The sequence below is a fragment of the Salvelinus sp. IW2-2015 genome, unplaced genomic scaffold, assembly GCF_002910315.2.
Source record: "Salvelinus sp. IW2-2015 unplaced genomic scaffold, ASM291031v2 Un_scaffold3627, whole genome shotgun sequence".
NCBI lineage: Eukaryota > Metazoa > Chordata > Actinopteri > Salmoniformes > Salmonidae > Salvelinus > Salvelinus sp. IW2-2015.
In genome coordinates, this window is record NW_019944904.1 from 1 (window position 1) to 6,108 (window position 6,108).

Consider the following 6,108-nt stretch of genomic DNA (forward strand, 5'->3'; position numbering starts at 1 on the left):
ACACACACACACACAGAGCTAACACTATAGTGACTGAGGTAGCTCTCTATACACATCAACAGAATGTAAAGGTGCAGATGGCAGGAGAAATACAGACAAACAGATACCAGCATTATAGCATGAATTACACTGTTTAATCAACTACACAATTCAACATAGAATCATATTGATATTTTAAGATTGTAAATTACATCCTATCTTATTTTAAACACTACATGCGTGAAATTAAATTAGGGTTTTGTCCAATAAGCACTTTAACACCAACTCATATTTGCTGGAAAATCTCAACCAAAGCAAGCCTCTGTATTTAGTTGGCAACAATTTCATTGACTTCATTACAATAGCACTTAATGAATATTGATTAGTCATTTAAATCACATCCTAAAGAGAAAGAGAGAGAACAAGTGTATGTGTGTGTGTGTGTGTGTGAGAGAGCGCGAGAGAGAGTTTATAGCCTGGTGTAGTCAGAAGGTACAGTATATTTCCTCCCAGTAGATATGTATTGAGTTAGTCTCGTCCATGGAGTGCTTTAACATTGACTGTGATAATTAAATATATCTGCTCCAAATGGCAGCATTCCAACCATCAAGACTACCAATATCAGCAACACAAACATCCTCAAATCAATCAACCCATAATTACACTGAATTATACACTGACAAGGGAAATGAATCTTATGGCAAAATATTTGATAAATTCACACATAAACATGTTTCAATTACAAATCATTATCACCACAAAGAGACATACAGTTGAAGTCGGAAGTTAACATACACCTTAGCCAAATACATTTACACCCAGTTTCTCACAATTCCTGACATTTAATTCAAGTAAAGATTCCCTGTCTTAGGTCAGTTAGGATCACCACTTTATTTTAAGAATGTGAAATGTCAGAATAATAGTAGAGAGAATTATTTATTTCAGCTTTAATTTCTTTCATCACATTCCCAGTGGGTCAGAAGTTTACATACACTCAATTAGTATTTGGTAGCATTGCCTTTAAATTGTTTAACTTGGGTCAAACAGATGGGGTAGCCTTCCACAAGCTTCTCACAATAAGTTGGGTGAATTTTGGCCCATTCCTCCTGACAGAGCTGGTGTAACTGAGTCAGGTTTCTAGGCCTCCTTGCTCGCACACGCTTTTTCAGTTCTGCCCACAAATTTTCTATGGGATTGAGGTCAGGGCTTTGTGATGGCCACTCCAATACCTTGACTTTGTTGTCCTTAAGCCATTTCGCCACAACTTTGGAAGTATTCTTAGGGTCATTGTCCATTTTGAAGACCCATTTGCGACCAAGCTTTAACTTCCTGAATGATGTCTTGAGATGTTGCTTCAATATATCCACCAAATTTTCCTGCCTCCATGATGCCATCTATTTTGTGAAGTGCACCAGTCCCTCCTGCAGCAAAGCACACCCACAACATGATGCTGCCACCCCCGTGCTTCACGGTTGGGATTGTGTTCTTCAGCTTGCAAGCCTCCCCCTTTTCCCTCCAAACATATCGATAGTCATTATGACCAAACAGTTCTATTTTTGTTTCATCAGACCAGAGGACATTTTTTCAAAAAGTACGATCTTTGTCTCCATGTGCAGTTGCAACCTGTAGTCTGGCTTTTTTATGGCGGTTTTGGAGCAGTGGCTTCTTACTTGCTGAGCAGCCTTTCAGGTCATGTCGATATAGGAATCGTTTTACTGTGGATATAGATACTTTTGTACCAGTTTCCTCCAGCATCGTCACTAGGTTCTTTGCTGTTGTTCTGGGATTGATTTGCACTTTTCGCACCAAAGTACGTTCATCTCTAGGAGACAGAACGCGTCTCCTTCCTGAGCGGTATGACGGCTCCGTGGTCCCATGGTGTTCATACTTGTGTACTATTGTTTGTACAGATGAACGTGGTACCTTCAGGCATTTAGAAATTGCTCGCAAGGATGAACCAGACTTGTAGAGGTCTACAATTTATTTTCTGATTTTCCCATGATTTAAAAAAAGAGGCATAGTTTGAAGGTAGGCCTTTAAATACATCCACATGTACACCTCTAATTGACTCAAATGATGTCAGTTAGCCTATCAGAAGCTTCTAAAGCCATGACATAATTTTCTGGAATTTTCCAAGCTGTTTAAAAGCACAGTCAACTTAGTGTTTGTAAACTTCTGACCTACTGGAATTGTGATACAGTGAATTATAAGTGAAATTAACTGTCTGTGAACAATTGTTGGAAAAATTACTTGTGTCATGCACAAAGTAGATGTCATAACCGACTTGCCAAAACTAGAGTTTGTTAACAAAAAAATTGTGGAGTGGTTGAAAAACGAGTTGTAATGACTCCAACCTAAGTGTATGTAGACTTCCGACTTCAACTGTATGTGTAGGGATGGAGGGAGAGGTAGAGAGAGAAGAGAGGTAGAGAGGAGAGGGAGAGGGCGAGGAAGGAGATAGGTCTATGGGCGAGCCATCGAGGCCGTAGACGCCAAGACTCCCATCTCACCTTACACCCATTTAGGGCTCTTTTAGTATTATGGTGAAAAAGATGAGGGATCTATCTAGCCCATGCGAATTTGAAGGTCTTTTTTTTATTGAACAGCTGTATCGTTCTATCTGGATGGATGAGACTCTCTCTTACAGATGTCACGCCAGCCTGGGTTAAACAACCGATCCTCAACTCATCATCTAGTATCAGGGTGTGGTACAACCAGAGCACTCAACACTCATCCGGGTAGGGTCATATGTGTACTTAACCATCCTGCAATCACTCTACAATCTAGTCATGTAGGTACAAACCATCCTCAAGACCTTCTCATCTAGTCAATGTGTGGTAACAAGACCAGCTCAGACTCTCATCTTAGTCATGTGGTACTAACCATAAGCCGTCAACTCTCATCTAGTGCATGTGGTACAAACCATACCCTCAACTTCTCATCTCGTCATGTGGGTAACAACCATCCTCTCACTCTCATCATAGTCAATGTGGTACAACGCATACCTCAGATACTCTCATTCTAGTCATACGTGGTACAATTCCATGCAGACTCAACCTCTCATCATAAGTACAATGTGGGTACAACCTATCCTCGGCTCAAACTTCATTGTTCGTGGAGTCCTGTACGGTACAACCATCCTCAAACTGCTTATACTAAGTCAACTGCTCGGTAGTAACACTTACCCCTAGCATCTTCTCTAACTCGCTTTTCTGCATCATCTCTCTTGTCCTCTTTCTCTTTGGGTCCGGGTATCTTTTTTTATCCTTTTTTTGTATCTCCTCTCTCAATACCTATGCTCTCTCCACTTTCTGCATCTCTCTCTCTCTACACTCTCTCCTCTCCCTCTCTATGCTATCATCCTCTCCCTACGTCTCTCTCGCTCCATTCTCTCTCCAGTCTCTCTCCGGCTCCTCTTCTCACTCCCTCTCCTCTACATCCACCTCCTTCTAGTATCTCTCTTCTCTTCTTTCTCATCTCTCCTCTCCTCTTCATTCTCTTCTTCACCTTCTCTTGCATCTCTATCTTCGTCACCAATATCTCTTTACCACTTTCTGTTACATCTTTCTCCTCAATCTCATATCTCTTCTACCCTTTTCATGTAATCTTTCTCTCTCTCTAACCATATCTACTCTCTCTTTCTGCATCTCTCTAATCCATCTCTCTCCCTTGGCTTTTTCTCTTAGGTCTCTCCTATTTCTCTCCCTTTTCTTTTCAATCTTTCTGCTACCATCTCTCACCCATATCATCTCTCCTTTCTGCACTGTCTTCTCATCTCTACTTCTCTCATCGATCACAGAGAGGCTTGGGGCAACTAATTGGTGGAGGACTAGGACTCGTGGCAATGCCCTGAGCGAGAATAAGTGGAATGCATTTATATCCTCCGTTATACAAGCCCTATGTAATTATCGATCCGATCCTCCCCTCAGAAAATCGTCCACTGTCTCTAACCAATATCTTAACACCCTTAATCTTCATCTCTTTTCTCTCCACTATATCTCCCTAAATCTCTTCAACATTTCATCCATTCTGTCTCTCTCATAATCGTCTCGTCTCCAGCTTATCTCTGGACGAGAGAGAAGAGAGAGAAGAGTAGAGAGGAGAGAGAGATGCAGAGATGTTTAGCTAGCCTGAGTTGGTTTGGCATGCCAATCTTAGAATAAAAGAGTAATCTTCGACTGTAGCCCCCATAGGAAGACCTCTTTTAGGTTCCAGGTAAGAACTCTTTTGGGTTCGCATGTATGAACGCAGAATGAGATAGTTGGTGTCTAACATGGAAGCCTAAAACGGGTATCTAATTTGCACCAAAAGGGTTTACCTGGAACCAACAATGTATTTTATATTAAGGGTTCTTCAGCCCAAGAACTCTTTTTATGTTCTAGATAACACGTTTTTTCTAAAGAGATGTAACAGTAAAACATGCCAGTCCACTGCTCTCTTCAACTTCCAATCTGCGCGACGTAATTCTCTGGCTACAGCTACTACATTTAAGGTAGTATACTATAGAGAGAATGGGAATAAATAGCACTGCTTCTGGAGAACATGGCAATCAGAGCTGATTGTATAACAATGTCTGCACAACTTCAATAAAATTATAATTCACGTTTTATACAGACGACACAACTGGGTAGGTCTTCTGGAGCAATTACTAACAACGACTGAGACTCACAGTTGGAGAGGAGATGTTTGTAGATGCTCCATTGGCAGATTGGCTGCAGTGTAAAATACACCTCTCCTTCTTTCAATCGTCTAACTAAATTGGAGCCGGGCGATAGCCGTAGCTGATCGTTAAAGAACTCATCAAGAACGAGAGCACACCCCTCCATTCCAACATCGAGGTTGGACAGGCAGTGAAGAGGGGTCAAAATGTCAAGTTTCCTCGGCCTGCACATCACTGACACCTGAAACAGCCCTTCAGACGACCAGATGTGGCGGAGGAAGGTGTAACACGGTCACCTCTTCAACCTCAGGATGCTGAAGAAATTCGGCTTGAGCCCTAAGACACACTCAGCAAACTTCTACAAGACGCAACCATTTGGAGAGCATCCTGTCGGGTCTGTATCACCGCCTGGTACAGCAACTTGGCACCGTCCGGCACTCACAGAGGCTCTCCAGAGGGTGGTACGGTCAGCACGCAACGCAGATCATCAGGGACCAACTGGCCTTCCTCCAGAACATCTTCGAGTTGCATCCCGCGTGTACACAGCAGGAGGACAAAGAAGATGTGTCAAAGGACAACAGCCACACGAGCCACGGCGCTTTACACCCAGCTACCGATCCAGAGATCATCAAGGACAAAAGCCACCCGAGCCACGGCCTGTGGGGTTCAACCCCCTCCTAGGCCATCTATAAGACAGATAACATCAAGGACCTCAGCCATCGCCGCGCCTACTGCCTGATTCACCACGCTACCATCCCAGAAGCGTGAGAGAACAGTACAGTGATGCATCAACAGCTTTTGGAACCTGAGAAGACTAAAAACAGCTTTTCTATCTCAAAGGTCATCAAGAGTGTTATAAATGTCCCACCGGCACGGACCTTCCGGCCCAGTATGCCCTTGCTACCAATGAAACCCTTAGTGACTGTTTATCTAAGCTTCTCTTCCGGCAGCTCACATTCGCTGCCCTAAAATTAGTGCACTGTTACTAGTTCGTCCCAGTTACCCTGCCACTAAACCTGTAGTGACTGTTTACTAGGACCATCCGATCCCCAGCTAACACAGCCCTGGACCTAGTAGACTGTTACCAGCCTGCCGCCCCACCAGTACCTGCCGCTGAACCCTTAGTGTGACTGGTTACTCGACTCCGTCCCAGTACCTGCTCACTGAACCTTAGTGACTAGTTCCTAGCCTCCGCCCCAGATACCCTGCATACTGAACCTTAAGTGACTGTTTTACTAGCCTGCCGTCCCAGTACCCACAGAGATAGCCACAGCCCTTGTACATAGATGACTGTTACTAGCCTCCGCCCGAAAGTAGCATTCTAACCTGACCTTAGTGACTGTTACTAGCCCTCACGTCCCAGTACCATTTTTGTCTGCCCTGAAACTTAGTGACTGCTTAACTAGCCTCCACCCCAGCATACAACACTAGCCCTGAACCTTAGTGACTGTTACTAGCTCCGTCCCAGT